We start from the raw sequence: 25,715 nt of genomic DNA on the forward strand, positions 1-25,715 counted from the left end.
AGGCTGAGGAAGTTCTTCAAATGCCTCTCAAACAACACTAGAAAAAACGTCAATCATGCTCTAGTCACCAGACAGTTGGACTATGAGAACACCTTTGTCGCCGGAATAACCAAGTAACTCATTAACAGCCTATAAACCATCCAGAACTTGGCAACCGGACTCACATCACACTACATGTCAGGGAACTCCACCGACTGCTGATACACAAACATTTGAAACCCCTGACACACACATTCACGGCACAACACAACTCAGGCGCTCACCTACTTGAACAGTCGCATCCCCTTCCACCAACCACTCGACACCTCTGCTCCACAGGACTCCGACTCACACACATTACCTCCTCGTAAGTCTTCCTCGCCCCCTGAGTTACATAGTGAGCTTTAGCTCCACAACAGAACCCTCCAAAGCAAAAAGAAACCACCTCCCACCCCCTCCCAACATGGCCGACCAGTCCCACCTGACCTCTATAAGAGGCGGACCGGCCCAACCAACAGCCTGATCTACCAAGCAAACAATGAAGCCGATAGCCAGACAGGGAGGGGGGGGGGGAACTCATGTGGCGAGGAAGACTATACTCGGAGTAATGAAGATTACCGGTAAGTAACCGGGGCATCCCTCACATACACAGAACCAAATCAGGAGGGTAAGCGTTCCCTTACATGGCTCCTAAAGTGTGGATCCACCTCCCTCTCCGCACGAGAGCCTCCTCTCGTCTTGAATTCTGCAAGAGGCTGTAGACCTGGCTTTTCAATGAACCAAGCTACTGAGGCAGGGCTAGGAAGAGACACCGGGACCCCATGCAGTTTACAAAGGCATGTGACATAACCTCATCCATGAACCACTCCAACAACATCTTTCAAGTGGATTTCAACCTCCCCGCAGAGTACTCTCACACTTGTAAAAACCACTCTTTGACCTTTGGGACCCAGTGGCCATCGAGGAAGTGGCTGAACCAACCCGCACCAAAGGAGATCTTCACCATCACGGAGTCTTTCAAATCCAACAATGAAGCCCCTGGATTGGACGTCCCTCCGCCATCTCGACCAACATCACCCAGCGTAGACATCCACCATCGCCGGTGGGTCTTCAGGAACGCTCTCAAGTGAGACCTCATAACAATGGTAACTGCGGTGGTGAACCTCAAAGTCAGGGATGGAAACTCTACAGAATCCTAACTACTCATTTACTCTCCGCGTGCTCGATGACATTGCATTTTTCTTACTTTTGGGACCAACCATGTGCAAACCATATTCCACCCGCATCAATGGTCAGTCCAGTCCAAACTGCCAGGTCAGATCCTCTCTGAATGACATCATGAACCACCCAAGGCGCGTCCCACCCGGATTGCACCTCAAGTGTGCGGTGCACCTTGGACCTGCTGTCGGGAGGAACCGTAGTCTGGCAGTCCTGTCTGCACTGTCCGCTTTAGGACAGAGCCGAGAATGGTTTGCCAATGGCTGTTCCTCTCCTTCTCTTTAAAGGCTCCGCGAGCCTTCCTTCCAACCCTTGTCTTTCCCCAGTGAGTTACTCTTATTGCATTGCTGTACTCCTTGGGATTCCCCAACCCTCTGTGCTGTAGGGTTTCCATCTGCACCTCACCCATGAGGCCCAGAGTCTGTCCTGTCCCTGCCTCTTGCCTGGTCCTGAGAGCTGGCCTTGCTACCTTCACCCCATTACTCCAGGAGTAGAGGGTCTTATGAATGACGTCCATCACAGGAGACACACAGGGGTTCGTTCACAGCCCTTTAACCCCCAAAGAGGTGTCAGGGGTAAAGCTGCGCAACACTTCCTGTATTTTTCATGCAGTAAATGAGGAATAACCTGTGTAACAATGTACCCCAATTGAACGCAGCTCTAAGTGACCACCAGAGTCCAGAATTGGTTACAACGGTTATCCCCAACTCTTAAGGGGTGTGGCAGAATGGGGGCCAGATGTACGGACACATTTTCCCATAGACATAGAATGAGTAAAACTGTTTGATACATCTGGCCTAGATCTTCCAGACAAGACCCGGGCAAGGAACTTATAGCGTGGAGGCGGGAGTGGTCCATGGGGCCCATGCCAAGGGCCCACGGCGAGGAGGCGGGATGGGGTTCATGGAACCCATGCAAAGGGCCCACAGCATGGAGGCGGGGGGGTCCATGGAGCCCATGCAAAGGGCCCACAGCATGGAGGCGGGAGGGGTCTCTGGAGCCCATGCAAAGGGCCCACAGCGTGGAGGCGGGATGGGTCTCTGGAGCCCATGCCAAGGGCCCACAGCATGGAGGCGGGAGGGGTCCCTGGAGCCCATGCCAAGGGCCCACAGCATGGAGGCGGGAGGGGTCTCTGGAGCCCATGCAAAGGGCCCACAGCGTGGAGGCGGGATGGGTCTCTGGAGCCCATGCCAAGGGCCCACAGCATGGAGGCGGGAGGGGTCCCTGGAGCCCATGCCAAGGGCCCACAGCATGGAGGCGGGAGGGGTCCATGGAGCCCATGCAAAGGGCCCATGGCGTGGAGGCGGGAGGGGTCCATGGAGCCCATGCAAAGGGCCCACAGCGTGGAGGTGGGAGGGGTCTCTGGAGCCCATGCAAAGGGCCCACAGCGTGGAGGCGGGAGGTGTCCATGGAGCCCATGCAAAGGGCCCACAGCGTGGAGGTGGGAGGGGTCTCTGGAGCCCATGCAAAGGGCCCACAGCGTGGAGGCGGGAGGTGTCCATGGAGCCCATGCAAAGGGCCCACAGCGTGGAGGTGGGAGGGGTCTCTGGAGCCCATGCAAAGGGCCCACAGCATGGAGGCGGGAGGGGTCCATGGAGCCCATGCAAAGGGCCCACAGGGTGGAGACGGGAGGGGTCTCTGGAGCCCATGCGAAGGGCCCACAGCGTGGAGGCGGGAGGGGTCCATGGAGCCCATGCAAAGGGCCCACAGCATGGAGGCGGGAGGGGTCCATGGAGCCCATGCCAAGGGCCCACAGCATGGAGGTGGGAGGGGAATCTGGAGCCCATGCAAAGGGCCCGCAGCGTGGAGGCGGGAGGGGTCCATGGAGCCCATGGAAAGGGCCTACAGCATGGAGGCGGGAGGGGTCTCTGGAGCCTATGCAAAGGACTCACAGCGTGGAGGCAGGAGGGGTCCATGGAGCCCATGCCAAGGGCCCGCAGCGTGGAGGCGGGAGGGGTTCATGGAACCCATGCAAAGGGCCCACAGGCGGGGGGTCCATGGAGCCCATGCAAAGGGCCCACAGCATGGAGGCGGGAGGGGTCTCTGGAGCCCATGCAAAGGGCCCACAGCGTGGAGGCGGGATGGGTCTCTGGAGCCCATGCCAAGGGCCCACAGCATGGAGGCGGGAGGGGTCCCTGGAGCCCATGCCAAGGGCCCACAGCATGGAGGCGGGAGGGGTCTCTGGAGCCCATGCAAAGGGCCCACAGCGTGGAGGCGGGATGGGTCTCTGGAGCCCATGCCAAGGGCCCACAGCATGGAGGCGGGAGGGGTCCCTGGAGCCCATGCCAAGGGCCCACAGCATGGAGGCGGGAGGGGTCCATGGAGCCCATGCAAAGGGCCCATGGCGTGGAGGCGGGAGGGGTCCATGGAGCCCATGCAAAGGGCCCACAGCGTGGAGGTGGGAGGGGTCTCTGGAGCCCATGCAAAGGGCCCACAGCGTGGAGGCGGGAGGTGTCCATGGAGCCCATGCAAAGGGCCCACAGCGTCGAGGTGGGAGGGGTCTCTGGAGCCCATGCAAAGGGCCCACAGCGTGGAGGCGGGAGGTGTCCATGGAGCCCATGCAAAGGGCCCATGGCGTGGAGGCGGGAGGGGTCCATGGAGCCCATGCAAAGGGCCCACAGGGTGGAGACGGGAGGGGTCTCTGGAGCCCATGCGAAGGGCCCACAGCGTGGAGGCGGGAGGGGTCCATGGAGCCCATGCAAAGGGCCCACAGCATGGAGGCGGGAGGGGTCCATGGAGCCCATGCCAAGGGCCCACAGCATGGAGGTGGGAGGGGTCTCTGGAGCCCATGCAAAGGGCCCGCAGCGTGGAGGCGGGAGGGGTCCATGGAGCCCATGGAAAGGGCCTACAGCATGGAGGCGGGAGGGGTCTCTGGAGCCTATGCAAAGGACTCACAGCGTGGAGGCAGGAGGGGTCCATGAAGCCCATGCCAAGGGCCCGCAGCGTGGAGGCGGGAGGGGTTCATGGAACCCATGCAAAGGGCCCACAGCATGGAGGCGGGGGGGTCCATGGAGCCCATGCAAAGGGCCCACAGCATGGAGGCGGGAGGGGTCTCTGGAGCCCATGCAAAGGGCCCACAGCGTGGAGGCGGGATGGGTCTCTGGAGCCCATGCCAAGGGCCCACAGCATGGAGGCGGGAGGGGTCCCTGGAGCCCATGCCAAGGGCCCACAGCATGGAGGCGGGAGGGGTCTCTGGAGCCCATGCAAAGGGCCCACAGCGTGGAGGCGGGATGGGTCTCTGGAGCCCATGTCAAGGGCCCACAGCATGGAGGCGGGAGGGGTCTCTGGAGCCCATGCCAAGGGCCCACAGCATGGAGGCGGGAGGGGTCCATGGAGCCCATGCAAAGGGCCCATGGCGTGGAGGCGGGAGGGGTCCATGGAGCCCATGCAAAGGGCCCACAGCGTGGAGGTGGGAGGGGTCTCTGGAGCCCATGCAAAGGGCCCACAGCGTGGAGGCGGGAGGTGTCCATGGAGCCCATGCAAAGGGCCCACAGCGTGGAGGTGGGAGGGGTCTCTGGAGCCCATGCAAAGGGCCCACAGCGTGGAGGTGGGAGGTGTCCATGGAGCCCATGCAAAGGGCCCACAGCGTGGAGGTGGGAGGGGTCTCTGGAGCCCATGCAAAGGGCCCACAGCATGGAGGCGGGAGGGGTCCATGGAGCCCATGCAAAGGGCCCACAGGGTGGAGACGGGAGGGGTCTCTGGAGCCCATGCGAAGGGCCCACAGCGTGGAGGCGGGAGGGGTCCATGGAGCCCATGCAAAGGGCCCACTGCATGGAGGCGGGAGGGGTCCATGGAGCCCATGCCAAGGGCCCACAGCATGGAGGTGGGAGGGGTCCATGGAGCCCATGCAAAGGGCCCGCAGCGTGGAGGCGGGAGGGGTCCATGGAGCCCATGGAAAGGGCCTACAGCATGGAGGCGGGAGGGGTCTCTGGAGCCTATGCAAAGGACTCACAGCGTGGAGGCAGGAGGGGTCCATGGAGCCCATGCCAAGGGCCCGCAGCGTGGAGGCGGGAGGGGTTCATGGAACCCATGCAAAGGGCCCACAGCATGGAGGCGGGGGGGTCCATGGAGCCCATGCAAAGGGCCCACAGCATGGAGGCGGGAGGGGTCTCTGGAGCCCATGCAAAGGGCCCACAGCGTGGAGGCGGGATGGGTCTCTGGAGCCCATGCCAAGGGCCCACAGCAAGGAGGCGGGAGGGGTCCCTGGAGCCCATGCCAAGGGCCCACAGCATGGAGGCGGGAGGGGTCTCTGGAGCCCATGCAAAGGGCCCACAGCGTGGAGGCGGGATGGGTCTCTGGAGCCCATGCCAAGGGCCCACAGCATGGAGGCGGGAGGGGTCCCTGGAGCCCATGCCAAGGGCCCACAGCATGGAGGCGGGAGGGGTCCATGGAGCCCATGCAAAGGGCCCATGGCGTGGAGGCGGGAGGGGTCCATGGAGCCCATGCCAAGGGCCCACAGCATGGAGGCGGGAGGGGTCTCTGGAGCCCATGCAAAGGGCCCACAGCATGGAGGTGGGAGGTGGTCTTTGGAGCCCATGCAATGGGCCCACAGCATGGAGGCGGGAGGGGTCTCTGGAGCCCATGCAAAGGGCCCACAGCGTGGAGGCGGGAGGGGTCTCTGGAGCCCATGCCAAGAGCCCATGGAGGCGGGAGGGGTCCATGGAGCCCATGCAAAGGGCCCACAGCGTGGAGGCGGGAGGGGTCCATGGAGCCCATGCAAAGGGCCCACAGCATGGAGGCGGGGGGGTCTATGGAACCCATGCAAAGGGCCCACAGCATGGAGGCCGGAGGGGTCTCTGGAGCCCATGCAAAGGGCCCACAGCGTGGAGGCGGGAGGGGTCTGTGGAGCCCATGCAAAGGGCCCACAGCATGGAGGTGGGAGGGGTCCATGGAGCCCATGCAAAGGGCCCACAGCGTGGAGGCGGGAGGGGTCCATGGAGCCCATGCAAAGGGACCACTGCATGGAGGCGGGAGGGGTCTCTGGAGCCCATGCAAAGGGCCCACTGAGCGGAGGCAGGAGGGGTCTCTGGAGCCCATGCAAAGGGCCCACAGCGTGGAGGCGGGAGGGGTCCATGGAGCCCAAGCCAAGGGCCCACAGCATGGAGGCGGGAGGGGTCTCTGGAACCCATGCAAAGGGCCCACAGCGTGGAGGCGGGAGGGGTCCATGGAGCCCATGCAAAGGGCTCACAGCGTGGAGGCTGGAGGGGTCCATGGAGCCCATGCAAAGGGCTCACAGCGTGGAGGCGGGAGGGGTCCATGGAGCCCATGCCAAGGGCCCACAGCGTGGAGGCGGGAGGGGTCCATGGAGCCCATGCAAAGGGCCCACAGCATGGAGGCGGGAGGGGTCCATGGAGCCCATGCAAATTGCTCACAGCGTGGAGGTGGGAGGGGTCTCTGGAGCCCATGCAAAGGGCCCACAGCGTGGAGGCGGGAGGGGTCCATGGAGCCCATGCAACGGGCCCACAGCATGGACGCGGGAGGGGTCCATGGAGCCCATGCCAAGGGCCCACAGCATGGAGGCGGGGGGGTCCATGGAGCCCATGGAAAGGGCCCACAGCGTGGAGGCGGCAGGGGTCCATGGAGCCCATGCCAAGAGCCCATGGAGGCGGGAGGGGTCCATGGAGCCCATGCAAAGGGCCCCCGGCGTGGAGGCGGGAGGGGTCTCTGGAGTCCATGCAAAGGGCCCACAGCATGGAGGCGGGAGGGGTCCATGGAGCCCATGCAAAGGGACCACAGCGTGGAGGTGGGGGGGTCCATGGAGCCCATGCAAAGGGCCCACAGGGTGGAGACGGGAGGGGTCCATGGAGCCCATGCCAAGGGCCCACAGCATGGAGGCGGGAGGGGTCCATGGAGCCCATGCAAAGGGCCTGCAGCGTGGAGGCGGGAGGGGTCTCTGGAGCCCATGCAAAGGGCCCACAGCATGGAGGCGGGAGGGGTCCGTGGAGCCCATGCCAAGGGCCCACAGCATGGAGGCGGGGGGGTCCGTGGAGCCCAGGCCAAGGGCCCACAGCATGGAGGCGGGAGGGGTCCGTGGAGCCCATGCAAAGGGCCCACAGCATGGAGGCGGGAGGGGTCCGTGGAACCCATGCAAAGGGCCCACAGCATGGAGGCGGGGGGGTCCGTGGAGCCCATGCCAAGGGCCCACAGCATGGAGGCGGGAGGGGTCCGTGGAGCCCATGCAAAGGGCCCGCAGTGTGGAGGCGGGAGGGGTCTCTGGAGCCCATGCAAAGGGCCCACAGAGTGGAGGCAGGAGGGGTCTCTGGAGCCCATGCAAAGGGCCCACAGAGTGGAGACAGGAGGGGTCTCTGGAGCCCATGCAAAGGGCCAACAGAGTGGAGGCGGGAGGGGTCCATCGAGCCCATGCAAAGGGCCCACAGCATGGAGGCGAGAGGGGTCTCTGGAGCCCATGCAAAGGGCCCACAGAGTGGAGACAGGAGGGGTCTCTGGAGCCCATGCAAAGGGCCCACAGAGTGGAGGCGGGAGGGGTCTCTGGAGCCCATGCCAAGGGCCCATGGAGGCGGGGGCCCCTTTTTTTTTTTAAGCAGCTTATAAAGCGCACGGCTACCACCGAAAGGGGTGTCCCGGCGCTAAAGATGGAAGGCTCAGTAAAGGAAAGAAAAATACAGAGACTAAATTCAAGCCATGGAGAACAGCCACGTTTTTAATTTACTGCGAAAAAGGGATTCAGAGGGGCTGAACCTCAGGTCAAGTGGGAGGCTGTTCCAGAGTTTGGTAGTCATTACGCCAAACGCTCTACCGCCCATTCTGGAACGTCGGAAGCGTGGCACAATCAGAAGACGTAGACTATTAGATCTCAAGGATCTGACTGATTGAGACACTACCAGTCGCTTTTTCAAGTATCCTGGGCCAAGGCCATTAAGAGCACGAAAAGCAAGAGTCAGAATCTTGAATTGGATGCGACATGCGATGGGAAGCCAATGTAGCTTCTTGCAGTAGAGAGCAACCGACTGCCGATAAGGGATATTGCCAATCAGTCTCGCCGCCGCATTCTGCACAATCTGCAGACGTTCGATCTGGTACCGAGGGGCACCGGCATAGAGGCTGTTGGCATAAACCAAATGTGATGTGATGAGGGCCTGAATAATGGTTCTGCGGGCATCTAGAGGGAGGTATGGGAAGATCTTTTTGATCATACGTAGTTTAGCAAAACAGGCTGATGTGACCTTGTTAATTTGGGCTTTGCAAGAGAGGGCATTATCGAACTGGAAGCCTAGGTTGCGTACTGATTGGACAGGAGTGGGCGGGGGGTTTAGATTCTTCGTACCCAGGCCATTAAAAACAGTTGCTCCTTTGATGAGGGTCCCTTCAGTTTGCACCCAGTTGGAAGGACCCCGTCCCAATGGCCCCTTGGTGTTGACTGGTGAAGAACATGTCACCATCAACAAAGCGGAATTGGGGGGAGGGGGACCCCAATGTGCAACAAAGCCCGAGAGCACACATGCCAACACACCTGACCGAACTATTAGTGCCAATATCGGCCCAAACCCAGACCTTTCTTCATACAACACACCCCTCCACCAATAAACGACACAACACAATTTGATGGAGAAAGTTGTTGCAGTTTTATTAGCATAAACATTATGCCAACATGTTGGGTTATCTTACGGGTGATCCAGAGCAGGCCGCCTCTCGCGACCCGCCCACCTGATGAGCCATAACCCCCGCGGTGTTAACCGTCGGGGCGTTGTCAGTTTTGGGGGGAAGGTCTAACCCATCCCCCGGCGAACCTCTCGTCTGCCCATTACTCACGTCCCTCCCCCCTCGGGGGGAGCGGAGCGTTGGCAACCCCCGGTTGCTCAGGTACACAACCGCCCGAAGGACTAACGGGGCGCTGTCGGTCCTCCAGGATCCCACCGAGGATCTCCCTGGGGGATAATTCGCTCACGCACCCTTCCGGTGCTCATGTAGAGGGTACCCTTCTGTACCTTCCTGTATTGGATCGCCCTGTAACTCCACCTGCAACACAAAGACAAGTCATTAGTAGCAACAAACCCCCCCCCCCCGATCTGCCCAAGAGCAGAGTAAGCGGATGGGAGGGAAAACGCCGGGCAGTCTTCTAGTCCCGCGATGCAGGATCAGCCTGGGGGAGGGGGCGAGGGTCAACTCGCCGCTGCATCAGGAACAAAGAGGGCGCTTGACCCTCGCCCCCTAGGCTATATAGCCATTCATCCCCTCCCCCAAGGACAGGAAGTGACATCACGGGGGACCACTGGTCCCCCCAACCACGAGACCGCTCAGGGTCTGTGCCATCCTATGGCACTAAGGGTGGCCGCCCTCGTAGGTGGCCACCTTTGGTGTCCCGGGGCAGCCTATCAAAACAAAGAAATGTCTGCATTCGACCCTTCTCCTGCATGAATGGAGCCGTTTTAATGTAAATCATGGGAAAGAATGCACCTCTCTGATTTAGTGTTGAAAACTTCCCTCCCTCTAGCTGAGTGACATACAGGGAGAGGCGGAAGTGAGAAGGCGAAAGTGACGTTAGGTCACCCGCCAATGAGCTGGTGTCACAAAAGGATGCCTCTCACAGACGGTGATGGGGCTCCTCCATCGCCCTGGAGTCCATGGAGCCCCCCAAAGGGTGAAGCCCCTCCTTGCAGGTGTGAGGCGGGGTCTCGAGTCTCCCATAATCCTCTGGTATATGTCGGTGTTGGCCTGGGTGTCCCACCCCCGAAGAATACAAGAGACAAATTAAAGGCAGCGGAGGCCCCGGCGGCCATCACCGGAGAGAGAGTCCAGGGTGGAGGGGTACAAGGCATTGCAAGCCTAGGAGGAAGCAAGTATCTCCCACCGGCATCGGTAGACGCAGACTTGAGAGCCCCCTTCTCGTGGCCTTGGGGGCTCTCGCGCTTGGGCAGGACAAGGCGGCCACCGCCATGTGCTTCTGAGGAAGGGACCAGTGGCGATCGGTGGACTATTGCAGGTCTGCGGCCTGCAACACATCAGTCCTATTTTTTTTATTTATTTTGTTAGAGTTTTATAAAGCGCGAACTAGACCCGCAGATATCGGGTGTCAGGGCGCTTTACATAACACTAGTTTCATTACAGACGGACACATTCATCTTTGTTAGGCACTGAGAGATGAAGTGATTTGCCCAGAATCACAGGATGTTGATCGTCGTTGCCGAGACACAAACCTGGTTCCCCAGCTTCGAGGGCGACCACTCTAGCCGTTAGGCTACATCCTCTCCCCTGAGAGTTCTATCACAGGATGAGGTCCATAGCCTACTCAAGGACTCTGGGAAGGTGGACTCCTATAGACTGTTCTACAAACCAGTCTTATAACAGGGTCCGGTCTGTGGCCCACTCGAGGTCTGCGGGGATTGGGGGCTCCAATGCAGTGTGCTATGCATCGGTTCTATAACAGGGCGAGTTCTGGGGACTACACAGGGGCAACTGGGAAGGTGGACTTGTATACAGTGCTATGCGTCAGTCCTATGGAGGGCATGGTCTGTAGGCTCTCCCAAGTCTACTAGGACGGGGGGCTTGTATACAGTGCTATGCATCAGTCCTATGGGAGGGCATGGTCCGTAGGCTCTCCCAAGTCTATTAGGATGGGGGGCTTCTATACAGTGCTATGCGTCAGTCCTATGAAGTGCATGGTCTGTAGGCTCTCCCAAGTCTACTAGGACGGGGGGCTTGTATACAGTGCTATGCGACAGTCCTATGGGAGGCCTGGTCTGTAGGCTATCCCAAGTCTACTAGGACGGGGGGCTTGTATACAGTGCTATGCGTCAGTCCTATGGAGGGCATGGTCTGTAGGCTCTCCCAAGTCTACTAGGACGGGGGGCTTGTATACAGTGCTATGCGTCAGTCCTATGGAGGGCATGGTCTGTAGGCTCTCCCAAGTCTACTAGGATGGGGGGCTTGTATACAGTGCTATGCGTCAGTCCTATGAGAGGGCATGGTCTGTAGGCTCTCCCAAGTCTACTAGGACGGTGGGCTTGTATACAGTGCTATGCGTCAGTCCTATGAGAGGGCATGGTCCGTAGGCTCTCCCAAGTCTACTAGGACGGGGGGCTTGTATACAGTGCTATGCGTCAGTCCTATGAGAGGGCATGGTCTGTAGGCTCTCCCAAGTCTACTAGGACGGGGGGCTTGTATACAGTGCTATGCGTCAGTCCTATGAGAGGGCATGGTCTGTAGGCTCTCCCAAGTCTACTAGGACGGGGGGGCTTGTATACAGTGCTATGCGTCAGTCCTATGGAGGGCATGGTCTGTAGGCTCTCCCAAGTCTACTAGGACGGTGGGCTTGTATACAGTGCTATGCGTCAGTCCTATGGAGGGCATGGTCTGTAGGCTCTCCCAAGTCTACTAGGACGGTGGGCTTGTATACAGTGCTATGCGTCAGTCCTATGAGAGGGCATGGTCCGTAGGCTCTCCCAAGTCTACTAGGACGGGGGGCTTGTATACAGTGCTATGCGTCAGTCCTATGGAGGGCATGGTCTGTAGGCTCTCCCAAGTCTACTAGGACGGGGGGGCTTGTATACAGTGCTATGCGTCAGTCCTATGGGAGGGCCTGGTCTGTAGGCTATCCCAAGTCTACTAGGACGGGGGGCTTGTATACAGTGCTATGCGTCAGTCCTATGGAGGGCATGGTCTGTAGGCTCTCCCAAGTCTACTAGGACGGAGGGCTTGTATACAGTGCTATGCGTCAGTCCTATGGAGGGCATGGTCTGTAGGCTCTCCCAAGTCTACTAGGACGGGGGGGCTTGTATACAGTGCTATGCGTCAGTCCTATGGGAGGGCCTGGTCTGTAGGCTATCCCAAGTCTACTAGGAGGGGGGGCTTGTATACAGTGCTATGCGTCAGTCCTATGAGAGGGCATGGTCTGTAGGCTCTCCCAAGTCTACTAGGACGGTGGGCTTGTATACAGTGCTATGCGTCAGTCCTATGGAGGGCATGGTCTGTAGGCTCTCCCAAGTCTACTAGGACGGGGGGCTTGTATACAGTGCTATGCGTCAGTCCTATTGGAGGGCCTGGTCTGTAGGCTCTCCCAAGTCTACTAGGACGGGGGGCTTGTATACAGTGCGATGCGTCAGTCCTATGGGAGGGCATGGTCTGTAGGCTCTCCCAAGTCTACTAGGACGGTGGGCTTGTATACAGTGCTGTGCGTCAGTCCTATGAGAGGGCATGGTCCGTAGGCTCTCCCAAGTCTACTAGGACGGGGGGGCTTGTATACAGTGCTATGCGTCAGTCCTATGGGAGGGCCTGGTCTGTAGGCTATCCCAAGTCTACTAGGACGGTGGGCTTTTATACAGTGCTATGCGTCAGTCCTATGGGAGGGCCTGGTCTGTAGGCTATCCCAAGTCTACTAGGACGGGGGGCTTGTATACAGTGCTATGCTTCAGTCCTATGGGAGGGCCCGGTCTGTAGGCTCTCCCAAGTCTACTAGGACAGGGGGGCTTGTATACAGTGCTATGCGTCAGTCCTATGAGAGGGCATGGTCCGTAGGCTCTCCCAAGTCTACTAGGACGGGGCGCTTGTATACAGTGCTATGCGTCAGTCCTATGGGAGGGCATGGTCCGTAGGCTCTCCTAAGTCTACTAGGACGGGGGGGCTTGTATACAGTGCTATGCGTCAGTCCTATGGAGGGCATGGTCTGTAGGCTCTCCCAAGTCTACTAGGACGGGGGGCTTGTATACAGTGCTATGCGTCAGTCCTATGGAGGGCATGGTCTGTAGGCTCTCCCAAGTCTACTAGGACGGGGGGCTTGTATACAGTGCTATGCGTCAGTCCTATGGGAGGGCCTGGTCTGTAGGCTATCCCAAGTCTACTAGGACGGGGGGCTTGTATACAGTGCTATGCGTCAGTCTTATGGAGGGCATGGTCTGTAGGCTCTCCCAAGTCTACTAGGACGGGGGGGCTTGTATACAGTGCTATGCGTCAGTCCTATGGGAGGGCCCGGTCTGTAGGCTCTCCCAAGTCTACTAGGACGGGGGGCGTGTATACAGTGCTATGCGTCAGTCCTATGGAGGGCATGGTCTGTAGGCTCTCCCATGTCTACTAGGACGGGGGGCTTGTATACAGTGCTATGCGTCAGTCCTATGGAGGGCATGGTCTGTAGGCTCTCCCAAGTCTACTAGGACGGGGGGCTTGTATACAGTGCTATGCGTCAGTCCTATGGGAGGGCATGGTCTGTAGGCTCTCCCAAGTCTACTAGGACGGGGGCTTGTATACAGTGCTATGCGTCAGTCCTATGGAGGGCATGGTCTGTAGGCTCTCCAAAGTCTACTAGGACGGGGGGCTTGTATACAGTGCTATGCGTCAGTCCTATGAGAGGGCCCGGTCTGTAGGCTATCCCAAGTCTACTAGGACGGGGGGCTTGTATACAGTGCTATGCGTCAGTCCTATGGAGGGCCCGGTCTGTAGGCTATCCCAAGTCTACTAGGACGGGGGGCTTGCACACAGTGCTATGCGTCAGTCCTATGGAGGGCCCGGTCTGTAGGCTATCCCAAGTCTACTAGGACGGGGGGCTTGTATACAGTGCTATGCGTCAGTCCTATGGAGGGCATGGTCTGTAGGCTCTCCCAAGTCTACTAGGATGGGGGGCTTGTATACAGTGCTATGCGTCAGTCCTATGGAGGGCCCGGTCTGTAGGCTATCCCAAGTCTACTAGGACGGGGGGCTTGTATACAGTGCTATGCGTCAGTCCTATGGAGGGCATGGTCTGTAGGCTCTCCCAAGTCTACTAGGATGGGGGGCTTGTATACAGTGCTATGCGTCAGTCCTATGGAGGGCCCGGTCTGTAGGCTATTCCAAGTCTACTAGGACGGGGGGCTTGTATACAGTGTTATGCGTCAGTCCTATGAGAGGGCATGGTCCGTAGGCTCTCCCAAGTCTACTAGGACTGGTGGGCTTGTATACAGTGCTATGCGTCAGTCCTATGGGAGGGCCCGGTCTGTAGGCTATCCCAAGTCTACTAGGACGGGGGGCTTGTATACAGTGCTATGCGTCAGTCCTATGGAGGGCATGGTCTGTAGGCTCTCCCAAGTCTACTAGGACGGGGGGCTTGTATACAGTGCTATGCCTCAGTCCTATGGGAGGGCATGGTCTGTAGGGTATCCCAAGTCTACTAGGACGGGGGGCTTGTATACAGTGCTATGCGTCAGTCCTATGGAGGGCATGGTCTGTAGGCTCTCCCAAGTCTACTAGGATGGGGGGCTTGTATACAGTGCTATGCGTCAGTCCTATGGAGGGCATGGTCTGTAGGCTCTCCCAAGTCTACTAGGACGGGGGGCTTGTATACACTGCTATGCGTCAGTCCTATTGGAGGGCCTGGTCTGTAGGCTATCCCAAGTCTACTAGGACGGGGGCTTGTATACAGTGCTATGCGTCAGTCCTATGGAGGGCATGGTCTGTAGGCTCTCCCAAGTCTACTAGGACGGTGGGCTTGTATACAGTGCTATGCGTCAGTCCTATGGAGGGCATGGTCTGTAGGCTCTCCCAAGTCTACTAGGACGGGGGCTTGTATACAGTGCTATGCGTCAGTCCTATGAGAGGGCATGGTCTGTAGGCTCTCCCAAGTCTACTAGGACGGGGGGCTTGTACACAGTGCTATGCGTCAGTCCTATGGAGGGCATGGTCTGTAGGCTCTCCCAAGTCTACTAGGACGGGGGGCTTGCACACAGTGCTATGCGTCTGTCCTATGGAGGGCATGGTCTGTAGGCTATTCGAAGTCTACTAGGACGGGGGGCTTGTATACAGTGCTATGCGTCAGTCCTATGAGAGGGCATGGTCCGTAGGCTCTCCCAAGTCTACTAGGATGGTGGGCTTGTATACAGTGCTATGCGTCAGTCCTATGGAGGGCCCGGTCTGTAGGCTCTCCCAAGTCTACTAGGACGGGGGGCTTGTATACAGTGCTATGCGTCAGTCCTATGGGAGGGCATGGTCTGTAGGCTCTCCCAAGTCTACTAGGACGGGGGGCTTGTATACAGTGCTATGCGTCAGTCCTATGGAGGGCATGGTCTGTAGGCTCTCCCAAGTCTACTAGGACGTGGGGCTTGTATACAGTGCTATGCGTCAGTCCTATGAGAGGGCATGGTCTGTAGGCTCTCCCAAGTCTACTTGGACGGGGGGCTTGTATACAGTGCTATGCGTCAGTCCTATGGAGGGCATGGTCTGTAGGCTCTCCCAAGTCTACTAGGACGGGGGGCTTGTATACAGTGCTATGCGTCAGTCCTATGGGAGGGCCTGGTCTGTAGGCTATCCCAAGTCTACTAGGACGGGGGGCTTGTATACAGTGCTATGCGTCAGTCCTATGAGAGGGGATGGTCCGTAGGCTCTCCCAAGTCTACTAGGACGGGGGGCTTGTATACAGTGCTATGCGTCAGTCCTATGGAGGGCATGGTCTGTAGGCTCTCCCAAGTCTACTAGGACGGGGGGGCTTGTATACAGTGCTATGCGTCAGTCCTATGGGAGGGCCTGGTCTGTAGGCTATCCCAAGTCTACTAGGAGAGGGGGCTTGTATACAGTGCTATGCGTCAGTCCTATGAGAGGGCATGGTCTGTAGGCTCTCCCAAGTCTACTAGGACAGTGGGCTTGTATACAGTGCTATGCGTCAGTCCTATGAGAGGGCATGGTCCGTAGGCTCTCCCAAGTCTACTAGGACGGGGGGCTTGTATACAGTGCTATGCGTCAGTCCTATGGAGGGCATGGTCTGTAGGCTCTCCCAAGTCTACTAGGACGGGGGGGCTTGTATACAGTGCTATGTGTCAGTCCTATGAGAGGGCATGGTCTGTAGGCTCTCCCAAGTCTACTAGGACGGGGGGCTTGTATACAGTGCTATGCGTCAGTCTTATGAGAGGGCATGGTCCGTAGGCTCTCCCAAGTCTACTAGGACGGGGGGGCTTGTATACAGTGCTATGCGTCAGTCCTATGGGAGGGCCTGGTCTGTAGGCTATCCCAAGTCTACTAGGACGGGGGGCTTGTATACAGTGCTATGCGTCAGTCCTATGGGAGGGCATGGTCTGTAGGCTCTCCCAAGTCTACTAGGACGTGGGGCTTGTATACAGTGCTATGCGTCAGTCCTATGACAGGGCATGGTCTGTAGGCTCTCCCAAGTCTACTTGGACGGGGGGCTTGTATACAGTGCTATGCGTCAGTCCTATGGAGGGCATGGTCTGTAGGCTCTCCCAAGTCTACTAGGACGGGGGGCTTGTATACAGTGCTATGCGTCAGTCCTATGGGAGGGCCTGGTCTGTAGGCTATCCCAAGTCTACTAGGACGGGGGGCTTGTATACAGTGCTATGCGTCAGTCCTATGGGAGGGCCTGGTCTGTAGGCTATCCCAAGTCTACTAGGACGGGGGGCTTGTATACAGTGCTATGCGTCAGTCCTATGAGAGGGCATGGTCTGTAGGCTCTCCCAAGTCTACTAGGACGGTGGGCTTGTATACAGTGCTATGCGCCAGTCCTATGAGAGGGCATGGTCCGTAGGCTCTCCCAAGTCTACTAGGACGGGGGGCTTGTATACAGTGCTATGCGTCAGTCCTATGGAGGGCATGGTCCGTAGGCTCTCCCAAGTCTACTAGGATGGGGGGCTTGTATACAGTGCTATGCGTCAGTCCTATGGAGGGCATGGTCTGTAGGCTCTCCCAAGTCTACTAGGACGGGGGGCTTGTATACAGTGCTATGCGTCAGTCCTATGGAGGGCATGGTCCGTAGGCTCTCCCAAGTCTACTAGGACGGGGAGGCTTGTATACAGTGCTATGCGTCAGTCCTATGAGAGGGCATGGTCCGTAGGCTCTCCCAAGTCTACTAGGACGGTGGGCTTGTATACAGTGCTATGCGTCAGTCCTATGAGAGGGCATGGTCCGTAGGCTCTCCCAAGTCTACTAGGACGGGGGGCTTGTATACAGTGCTATGCGTCAGTCCTATGGAGGGCATGGTCTGTAGGCTCTCCCAAGTCTACTAGGACGGTGGGCTTGTATACAGTGCTATGCGTCAGTCCTATGAGAGGGCATGGTCCGTAGGCTCTCCCAAGTCTACTAGGACGGGGGGCTTGTATACAGTGCTATGCGTCAGTCCTATGGAGGGCATGGTCTGTAGGCTCTCCCAAGTCTACTAGGACGGGGGGCTTGTATACAGTATGCTACCCATTGGCAGCCAAGGCTCTCACGTGTTTTATTTTGAGGGAGTCTGATTCTCGGGTGGGGGAGGAGAGGATTCCTTGTCTCCGTACATGAAAGTCATGTGGGATCAGTTTGGGATCACCTGTATCACCCACAGACTAATAGGCTTGTTGAGAGATTCAAAAAGACATCGAAGGGCACATGGAGAAGAAAGCGCTGACATTGTGGGGAGCTTTGCCATCCGGCTCTTTCTGTTTTTTCTGACCTGTCTGCTTTCCATTGGACAGCTGTTTCTTGAACTCCCGATTCTGTCAGAGGATGAAAGGTGACATTTGCCCCCTCGCCAAGCTACAGAGAGAATGAGAGATCGGGCTGCTAAGGAGCAGGCATGCTTGTTGCTGTAATTGGAATTCTTATATCACACTTCCGCCACGAGTGTGTCTTGTAATGCACTCTCACTGCATCTGTCGTCATACATGTGACAGGTGTGACGCGTCTCATGGGCATGTACGGCTGCGAGCCGAGCTCCCCGTACTGTGCCAGACTCTGCAGGGGCGTGCTTGGGTCAAGCAGCATGTCAGGCACATACAGCGCTACATCCATACCTGGTGAATGCAGATAAGATAAAAGCGCCTAAATAGGATTGGAGACGTGTTAACCTAAAACATGTATGAGGCAACCCATAAGTCCTTACAGAGCACAGCTCTACCAGAACATAAAACAGCGCAGTCAATCAAAGAAGTGTAAGTCAAGAAGATGCAAGAACAGAAATTTAGAAAACCCTGAAGTTTTATTAAATATAAAAGTGTAATAGAGAAGGCAAAAGTTAGTCAAAATGCATGTCTGACCGATATAGGGATTTAGCCTAAGGCTCAATGAAGTCAAGTCTCAGAACAGAAATACTCTCAGTCCTAAGCAAGAGACGGGGACGAGGGTCGGGATCAGTCAGACTCACTCACCTACAGAAAGGAGCCCTTACGTAACAACATACACAGAAATGGCATTGTCAGCATGGGGGAATGACATCATCACACAGATTGACAAATCAGAATACAAAAGGTATCATTGCGGCCACCAGGACAGGCAAAGGCACTGTGGCGTCCGCGGCCGATGGGCGGAGTCTCTGCCGCCCCAGCTCCATGCCAGCCATGACTGTGCCTGTTGGGCTGGGCACAAGGGAAATGCGAGTCAATCTGACAGGCACGGCTCAGGTACAGAGCCCCAGCGGCCGCCACAATAAACCACGCCACTGTCTGCCGGAGAGACGGCTCCATTGTCCATGTTAATATCAGTCTAGGGCGGGGCGGGGCGGGGCTGTCGTGACGGAGCAAGGAGGGGGAGGGTGGGGGGGGCGGGGGGGGGGCGTTTGGGAGAGGCGGCCAAACCGACATGTGCACTCAGCATTTCTCCGACCCAGGCTTGTGGGATACTGCCCTCTTTCTTGCATTGGAATGCCCCCACTTTTTCGGTCGAGGACCGGAAATGCTGGCTTGCCAGCATTTCCGGGAGGAGATCGTATGCTACTTAGTAGGGATCTGGAACCCGCCTCCCTCGCCCGTCTCACCTCCATTGGCTGGCTTCCTAAAAGGAGGCCAGCCATTGGAGGAGAGAGCCGTCCCTCCAAATAAGCTCCGTCTTTTTCGGATTCGGGGGCGTGATTTTTTGCATTCTTTAGCCCTGTGACGTCGTCTGTCACTCAGGGCGCAAAAAACACGCCCCCGAATCAGAAAATGGCGGCGCTTTTCTTTAGGCCATTTCTCGACAACAGCCGCCCCAAGAAGTCGCAGCCACCTCCACCTGGCAGTCTGTGTGCCCATTTTCTATTTGCGAGAGAGAATCGAATCGAATCGGCAGCCCCTGCATGCACGCAAGTTCCCGCCCCCCCTCCTGCTGTCTGTGCGCCGTTCGCCCCCCCCCCCCCCGTCCGCCGTGCTTCATGCTTGTTAAGAATGCACGCGAGTCGAGGTCAGAGAGCGGGCTTCGCATTTCCCTGAGTTAAATGGTACCCCAGCACATCGGACGCACAACCGCATAATTGCCGTGGCCTTAACTGACGGGATTCAGTCAGGGCGACAAACACACTTGGATATACATTAAAAGAGCTCTTTTCACTATGGAGGTGACTCGCCCTGACAGACGCAGCAGCAGGCAGAGACGGAGCTCGACGGCAATGACACCTACAGCAGCAGTATCTCCTCCAGTGCCCCCGGACGCTGTTTTTCCGTGTGGTGAGTGATTCCCTCGCCCCCCCCCTCCTTCTCCCTTTTCCTGGGTCCTTCCATGTTTTCTAGATGTCGGAGCTGCCTTTCTGTGCGGGGGATGGGTTGCGGGCTTTGGGCGGGGAGACCGGGTCCTGTGGGGTCGCTTACACGGTGCTGGGATGTGGGGGGTGGGCCTGGGTATGGGCTTTTTGAGGACGGGGGTCCGTCCGTTATGCGCTGGTCTGTCTTTTGCAGGCTTAGTAGAGGAGCTGGTTTCCTCGAGGGACGCTTCACGGCCAGATAGAGTTAGAATGAGGAAGGAATGCAGTGATCTATCTACACGCAAATTGGTGCAGCATCCACTACATCAAGGAGCTGATGAAGCAGCTGAGCGCCGAGAACAGGGCCTAGGGCTTCGGGGCGCACGGCAGGGGGTGCGTGTCTGCCTCAGCCACATGGACTTCCGCCTCCTTAAAGAAAGACAGTGTATAACAGGAGGTGGGGGGCTGCACTGTGCCCCGGTATGAAAGCGCACGTCTGCCTCTGACCCTGGACAATCTGACTTTTGCCCCTGCTAAATAGAGGCTTAAAAGTGGAAAAACAGAGGGGTGGGTTTACACAAGGACCAGGGAAAGAACCACCTGTCCCGCCACCCATGACGAGCCCGGGACTGCTGCTTAGACAAACCCATAAAGAGATAGTGGAAAGATGATGGGAGATGACCAGGGCCTCGAGATCGCGAGCACATGACACGCCTGACTGCCCCTGGACGGATCCTCGGACCACCGGACTCAGCCAGGACAAGCTTGGAAACGAGACCCATACCAGAGGGTCTGGACTTACACCACTGCCGGCCTCCTCACAGAGGGAGACACTGGCAAATTCTGGTGCCCCATAGCCTGAGGGCTGGGACTAGAGCATTACAAGGCGCAGGGAAGTTCAAGAGAGCAATGCTCACCTTCCACCCCACCTGGATAGAATGTGTGTGCGCCCTGCAGAGTCCCAGCGCAGCAACCAAACCATGGACAATGTATGGCTCGTGGCCTTTTTGCCAAGCACTCCGGAGAGACGCTGCCACCCCGTGCCAGGAGCTATAATACTTAACATAGGGCCCACAAAAGCGTGTGGACTTGCTCACAATTTACTTTACAAGCAGGTCCGATGCCTTTGTTTTCTTTATTAGAACATTCTTCCCTCATGGGGTGAATGTTCTAATAGCTTTGTAGGCCGCCAGAGCTGGGCACCGGCCATTAAAGGCCCGCTCAGTTGTTAAAGGCTCGTGCCTTTAAAGCTGCGTTGGGAGTGCGCTCTAGAAGCCCATATTATACAGTCTCTGACTGTACATTTAGTTTAGAAAATGTATAAACAATCAACTTGTATTACACTGTCCCTGAGCAAATCCGTTGGTCTTGGATCATTGATATCCGTTTTACTCCAGCGTGACCAGCAGGGAATGATTATTGAACAACCACTTTATGAAGGCAACTCATGCATTTGTTAGATCCTTTACGCCATAAGCGGCGTGCAGGCCACTGGAAGGTCTGCCCCTTTGACTTTGCAGAACGTAACGAGATTGTAAAATGATTTATTAATAATTTTTATATAAATGCACATATTGACTTTTTAACGAACGAATTCCTTTTGCGTTTTCCTATGCCTTAGATGGCTTTAGAGTTGTGACCACAATGTAAATAAAATATTTTGACTTTAAAATATGTTAGTGTTAGTTTCTTACCGATGGGGTAGAAGGACGGGTGAGAGGGTGGGCGTAAGGGGGGCGAGCGGTGGGAGGAAGGGGGTGGTTTGAAGAGTAGGGTATTACCTATCCGAGTGCCATTTCTCTTTTTCATGCAAGTGCAGACACTTTATGATGTGCATTTCCGTCCTTGATGCTATTCGTTGGAGACTGGTGGGATAGCTCAGCGGGTTAATGTACAATAGGTACGGACGAGCCTTCTCATACGTTTATTTCTCCGAGGTTGGCAACATGTGTAATATTAATTAATCATGCGGCCTGTGGCAGGATCACTGCGTGCACACAGACTTTGCTGAGCAGCAAACAAACATAACACCTGTTTCGGAGAGACTTGTTTGTCAACAGTTTATCATTGTCCTAAAGCAGGCCTTGTGGTACCGGTCGCAGATGTTGCTTTGATCTATAGGTTTTTAGCTGCACAGTGCGTGTTTACATTCAATGCAGCGATTATGATTTCTCAGTAATGTTTCAGACATTCTCCAGACACCAACCTCTGGCTCAAGGCCAGATGTGCGCCACTGCTGTGGTTTGTGCTGTATAACACCCAATCGCTAGGCGTTCCCTTTTGCATATGTATCTACATCATTTCTACTAAGCCACTCGTGTGGCTCCATCGGTCAGTTCTGGCTTAGCAGGAAGATTGCATTCTGGGACTTGCAGTTCACATTTTAGGCATGTGAATCCTGGCCTTCAAAGTGCTGATGGTTAAAATGCCAGGACAGGCTAAAGTGTGTCGCATGGGTGACACTGGACTGCTATACTATAATCACTCAGATTTTGTCACTGCCCCATTAATTTGTACCTCATAATCACTCCAACACGTGCTGATGTTTTAAGCTCAAAAGGGTGGACTCTCTAGTTAACTGACTTTAACCGTGTTTGCGACAATATGTGGCCACAGGTAATAAAGCTGACTTTCAAAATGCTGACTACTTAAAATATCAGCCCAATTTGTCAAGGAAATAATGTTTTGCCCTTCATTATTACCTCTGATTTTTTTTTTTTAAAAGAATGCAATTTTTTTGGTTATATGCTTGTTTAAATCTAATTGTACTGTAATAACCACTTAGTGCCCCGTAACATAATGCCCCGGGGTCCCCCTCCACGCTTTCCGGAGCAACTGCTCTCCCCCCACACCTCAGCTCTGCCCTCAGACGGCCTCTTCACCCCCCCCACAGCCGGCGGCTCTTTCCTGACCCCCCCCGCCCCCCCAACGTGGCCTCCCACTACACGGCCTCAGGCTATGCCTCCGACCCTGGCACGCAGCGTTCGCACAGCAAGCTGTACCCCTGGAGGCGGAATACCTATCTGACACACAGCCGCCACTCACCACACTGTCACACAGCCGCCACTCACCACACTGTCACACAGCCGCCACTCACCACACTGTCACACAGCCGCCACTCACCACACTGTCACACAGCCGCCTACAGGCTGCAGAGTAGAAACATTCTGCAAAATAATGTCAAATAGACCAAATCAGTGACAGGTAATTTGCCTGCAGAATGCAATTTCTCAGACACATTCCTAAAGAAGTAGTTGGTTTATGAGACAAAACATAATGTAATACCGTTTAAAGGGGACAAGCACATTAATAGAAATATAATTTGCTAAAAATAACAAAGAAACCCAATAGATAATCCCAGTGACGCAATCTGGTTGAAAAATGTAAGTGGAAAAAGGAGGTAACAAGACAGAGAGGGAGGTGGGATAATAATGGGTTCTAGGAGCACTGACAGTATGTAGGGGCCACCCACAGATAAAGGGGGAACAAATGTGAATGAGTAAAGGGAAAATACTTTCAGTTAAACAGTTTAGGCGAAATGGCTCCTTAGAACGGGTAACCAATAATGTTTTTTTTTTTTTTAATCAAGTTACTCGCTTTGTCACTCTTGATTAATGAACAAATGCAAGTGGCTAATAGTTGCACTCGCCCATAATGAAAAAAAGCATTGCAGTTATTCTATCAGACCCCCTTAAAGGATTCCACCGGGATTAAAAACAAGGAACTGATTTCATGATCAATCAATTCCATAGGTACTGCATTTCACTCAAGTGAAAAAGGCTCACCAACGTGTTTTGGGAAACCGCTGCTGACCAAAATACATTCACCTAACAAATAATGACTATTGGCAATGTAAATGACAATGCCATTTATTTATGATTTTAAAAAAGTCATGAGCAATGCTGATAGCTCTACCTTTAATAATGCCGAGATCATTGCATTGTAAATGCTTGTTGCTGAATTGCTGATGTGTTTTGCCTGAGTGTGCCCTGGGCTCCTGCCAACCAGGTGCCCCGGGCCTGTGTTCCTTCCCTAAAACTGTGTTGAAACTTCACCGTCTTTCTTTCTTTCTTTCTTTGCTTCTTTTTGTCTTTCTTTCTTTCTGTCCTTTTTTCCTTCTTTTCTTGTTTTCTCCCTTCTTTATTTTCCTTTTTTTGTCCCTTCCTTTCCTTTTCTTTCCTTCCTTTCTTTCTTTCTTTCTGTCCTTTTTTCCTTCTTTTCTTGTTTTCTACCTTCTTTATTTTCCTTTTTTGTCCCTTCCTTTCCTTTCCTTCCTTTCCTTTCCTTTCCTTTCCTTTTCTTTCCTTTCCTTTCCTTTCCTTTCCTTTCCTTTCCTTTCCTTTCCTTTCCTTTCCTTTTCTTTCCTTTCCTTTCCTTTCCTTTTCTTTCCTTTCCTTTCCTTTCCTTTCATTTTCTTTCCTTTCCTTTCCTTTCCTTTCCTTTCCTTTCCTTTCCTTTCCTTCCTTTCCTTTTTTTGTCCCTTCCTTTCCTTTCCTTTCCTTTCCTTTCCTTCCTTTCCTTTCCTTTCCTTTCCTTTCCTTTTTTTGTCCCTTCCTTTCCTTTCCTTTCCTTTCCTTTCCTTCCTTTCCTTTCCTTTCCTTTCCTTTCCTTTTTTTGTCCCTTCCTTTCCTTTCCTTTCCTTTCCTTTCATTTTCTTTCCTTTCCTTTCCTTTCCTTTCCTTTCCTTTCCTTTCCTTTCCTTTCCTTCCTTTCCTTTCCTTTCCTTTCCTTTCCTTTTCTTTCTTTCTTTCATTTCCTTTCCTTTCCTTTCCTTTCCTTTCCTTTCCTTTCCTTTCCTTTCCTTTCCTTTCCTTTCCTTTCCTTTCCTTTCCTTCCTTTCCTTTCCTTTCCTTTCCTTTCCTTTTTTTGTCCCTTCCTTTCCTTTCCTTTCCTTTCCTTTCCTTCCTTTCCTTTCCTTTCCTTTCCTTTCCTTTCCTTTTCTTTCTTTCTTTCATTTTCTTTCATCTATCTTTCTGAATCTTTGTATTCAGAAGTAACTCTGTGTGCCGGTGACGATTGACGCCTGTGTCCAGTGTGTTCCACACAAGTGTTTTGATTCTACAAAAAGAGTTTCCAACAGGTCGAAGATTCCCGGTAGTAGATTCTTGTATTGTAAGCAGCCTTGAGATATTAGAATCGTTTCATCATGACCCTTTCTACATCAGACAGAAGCCTGCGTGCGCCAGGTACTAACCTATGTACATGTGCTTGTTTATTTCAGAGCATGGGCTCTCGGTAAAGGTTTCGCCACAGTATGAAGCTGTCAGTCGTATGACCTTTAGCACCTTCTGCCCTTGGGTATTTTTAGTGAAAAATGTCTCTTTTGAGAGGTTTTGCATCGGGTGAACACGGCTCTTAGTAGATACTTCATAATCCCATCTGGCGTATTTCTGGTGAGGGTTTCCCTGTCTGCAAACAGTGAGGTAGAGAATAAACTCCCTCCAGAGCATAAACACTTCTCTACTCCTATCTCACGAGAGTCGCTGACTGCGAAGGGTGTGATACAGGCTAAAGGCAGTCGTTAGTAGGGCATTCGTGACATATCAGGGCTTATGTGGCTGGAGGAAGTTGGTTCTCTCTGAACGTAGCGCACAGATCAAACGCGGTAAGCAGTAGTGGGGGCCATCTTTGTGCGGTTGATTGTCCGCACCAGCTCAGCTCTATATGAGGTGTACGGTGTAGGGTCTGAAGCTTGCTTCACCAAAGGGAGTCAGATGATGTACCTCCGGGTGGAAGTAGTTTCTCAATCAGTGGGGAGTGACAGATTGCAACGGGGGACAAAGGTCCGCATTACCCACCCTTCACTACTTGCAAAGACTAGACATAATATTTCTATTCTTCTCTGTTTGTAGACAGGGAATATCTCAAACAGCAATAATCGATAAAAAAAAAGTATGATTATAACAAACAGAGAGTACCTCGAAAGAACTATTCCTTGAACAATAAATGCAACTAACTATAACTGGAGAATCTCTGTGTTTTTTAGTCCAAAACATTATGTTGGCACTGATATATTCACCTAACTATAACGTTACTTTACCGTTTGGTTTTTTATTTGAATTTATACATTTATTTAAATGTAAAGTAAAACATCATAATAATTCCTAATTGTAACGTAAAGTATTCTTTTGTTACCATAAAAAAAGCCAACCCGCTGCCACGCATGACCTTTGGTCGTGCATGGCGG

The sequence above is a fragment of the Lissotriton vulgaris genome, chromosome 2_2 (genome assembly GCF_964263255.1).
Source record: "Lissotriton vulgaris chromosome 2_2, aLisVul1.2, whole genome shotgun sequence".
In the NCBI taxonomy this organism is placed as follows: domain Eukaryota; kingdom Metazoa; phylum Chordata; class Amphibia; order Caudata; family Salamandridae; genus Lissotriton; species Lissotriton vulgaris.